Raw genomic sequence first — 3,401 nt, 5'->3', positions numbered from 1 at the left:
AATATAGTTTTTTTAATAAAGACTCAATTTGTCATATTCTTACAAAATTCTATTATTTTTTGACCTAAAATTCATTTTTATTATTGACATTAGTATAGTAGACTTGAATTATAACATAAACGTGTTTTACTTCTTATTATTTATCCGCATCTTTTACACTTGAAAAAAAAGATAATAATATTTGCATAATAAACAAGGTGATTAAATTTTTATTCAAAAATATTCTACTTGATTATATGCAATCCCGATAAGATTTTGATTTTTTGGGACCCAAAAAATACGAGCTTCATATAATACAAGTAGACGGGGTGTTAAAAATGTATAAGAATCTAAGAGATTCATTTATTTTTCATATTTTGATTGAATTGTAGTAAAGTTAAAAACTTAAATAGAATATAAAGTGTATATTTTTTTATATTTGGTTCTATATTCGTAAATAAAGATAGAATTAGAAGCCCGAAGCAATATATCACATTTTGTACTATAAAAAACAATTTTAAAGAAAATAAGTATTTTGATGCAAGCATCCTTTCCTATGTTTATGCCCTGTTTGGTTGTTTTCTTTGTATTTACGAATATTTTTGCACACAGGTATAATTCTAATTCTCTTAATTTGAGATATTCATCATCATGAGAACACATATCCAAAAATTAAAATTTGATTCAACATATGGCACAAATTTAAACCAGATATTTGAAGATGTGTTGCTTTTTCAGCTAAGATTTAAATCAATGCCCATACATTTTTCTATAAAATAAAAAAGGCTATCTAACTATTGAAACTGTTTTTTATATTTATATAAAGTTCTACAAACATCTTAGTTTCAATCTACTGTTTAAAATTTTTTGAAAAAGCCAAGTTCAATTTTTTATATACCCTTTTGTTGTGGAACCTTTATATTTCAGACTAATCGTACTATCTCGAAAGTACACAAAAAAATAAATTTTAGTATTTTTTGGGCTTAATCTATAAATATTCAAATATTCTGTGCTATTTTTTTTTACAAAATGTATAAATTCTATAGAAATTCCTATTTCATGTGTTAGATCTTATAAAAACCGAAATTTTAGGACGAAAATTGTTTTATTTTATATTTATTATGTATATTCAACATATAGCAACAAAAAATCCACAATAAAATATATTATTTATCAGTAATTTATCAGAAGCGATAAAAAAATGAAAATTTATTTATAAATAGTCTACTAAATTATTCTTTTTGTTTTATAACCATTGAATAAGTTTTATATTGCTAAGACAGAATTATTGCCATCTTTCTGATGAACAAAATCTAATTTTTACTTATTTTTCGCCGATTTTTTAATTTAGTAATGCAAAAATATAATTCCTGTTGCTAATGGTGGTTCAATAAATCAAGATCATATATTTTAGAATTGTTTTTCATATTTATTTTTTTTAAAATTTTTAATATCACACTTTTGCTATTAATAATATTTCTTAGTTTGCTCACCGATGTTTAGTTTCTTAAAACATTGATTTTGCGTCAATGTGTTTATAAATTTTGAAATCCCGAAATATTTTTGGTTAGGATTTTTGAACATAATCAGTACAATTTTATCAAATATTTTAGTATCTTTGTTATTAGACTTTTTAGCTCTTAAACTTGTTTTTGTGTATCTTATCTTGCTGTTATTATCGGTATCGAAGAAATCTTTAATCGAAATGTTTCTGTAAATAGAGTGCAACTTTTTTATCCTTTCTATATTTTAGTATATCTATGATCTCGGTTTTGTCGTAGTTTTATTCCTTGAATTTATTAAATTATCGGATAAAGCTCTGTAATAAGTTTTACTTTACTTTATCGCTTTCTTCGTTTTTATTGCACATAAAAATAAAATTCTAGTTTTTTGCAATTATTATATCTTTCTCAGCTTTTCTCTATTTATAATCAACGATCATATGTTTTCAGCATGCATTTTTCACAGATTTCTGTATTTAACATTATTTTATCACGATTCATTTTAATTAAAAGGTGATATTATGCTTTACATCTAAAAATCTATAATTCTCAATTTTAAATGTGCCAGTTTATATTTTTTTGCATTTTTAAATCAAACCACTATCCATCTTTTTGGTATTTATCTGTTATTGGGTAAAATTTATCTTCTTGTATCATCTATAAAAAAAACAAAATATGACTTGGGTAATATATGAATTGTAAAATACAAATGTTAAATACTGTTTTTTATGTTGTATATTTTAAGTTTAGTGTTTCATTAAAATTGATAAATTTGTTTCATAGCGGTATTATGCATTTTTGCGATCGGCTAAAAGATTAAATACGAATTCGCATACTTACCTCATCAAATTTTAACGCAAAATTTAAGCAATTTGATATTCTTATTATTTTAGTATTTTTAGTATAGATGATAAATTGGGATGGCAACCCTTTTTTATTTGAATTTGATGTGTATGAATCGGGAAAAATCAGACAACATATATATAGAAGCGCAATGGTCTAGATTGAAAATCGGATAATAGCTATTTACGCCGATTTACGCGGGTGACTTTCTTCTGATTTAATTTAAAAATCAGTTTTTCATCGAGATAACCCCGGTCAAATAAAATTGTGATCTATGATAAGTTCAAATATTTATTGAATTTAAACTTTTTATTGCATTAGTTTCAGTACTGTTAGGCAGTTACAGAAATTAAGCTAGCTACCAACGTCTTTAATATGAAAATAAGTTTACTCGAGGGTAACATTATGTAATTAAATATAAATTTTTAGTTTATTTAATAAATAAAAAAGAGATAAAATTCTATACATTAAAGCATAATATCTACTATATGGTCTTCTTATTTATATGGATTTTTAGATTGTGTTCTGGTATATATAAAATTTAAGCTCATAGATTTTATATAATTTTTTGAACATATATTTTACATAAAACAATCTGATTCTTAATTATAGGGATTTTTTGTACTAATCTCGAATCGGTGTTTTATATATTTTTTTATTTCGGATAATACACCTTGTAAAATAGACGAAATATATTCGTTAAAATAAATAAATGATGTGGTTATATATGTTTAATATCGCTAAGCTTTTATTTATTATATAAAAAATCTGGTTTCTTGATGCTTTTACTCGAACTAACAATATTTAAAACTCATACTTCTTAAAAAGACTTCGATAAAGAGAATAAATTGTCGATTGTATTCACAATTTACTCATATAAATTATAAAAAAATAAAATAAAAACACACCTTTATTATCACTTTTGATTAGTTAATCGAAATTAGTGTGTATCTAGCTTCAAAAGCTGTATTTTTTTGCTTTCATTATGCTAACAATAAGTTGATAAGAATAATATAAATACAATCGCTTTTATTCGATTCTCCACGATACTTACATTCTATCGTTTTAAAGAGTTTT

Source organism: Rhyacophila brunnea, unplaced genomic scaffold (assembly GCF_057557595.1).
Source record: "Rhyacophila brunnea isolate RB1 unplaced genomic scaffold, BYU_Rbru_1.0 scaffold_34, whole genome shotgun sequence".
NCBI lineage: Eukaryota > Metazoa > Arthropoda > Insecta > Trichoptera > Rhyacophilidae > Rhyacophila > Rhyacophila brunnea.
Note: the sequence above shows the minus strand (reverse complement) of the source record.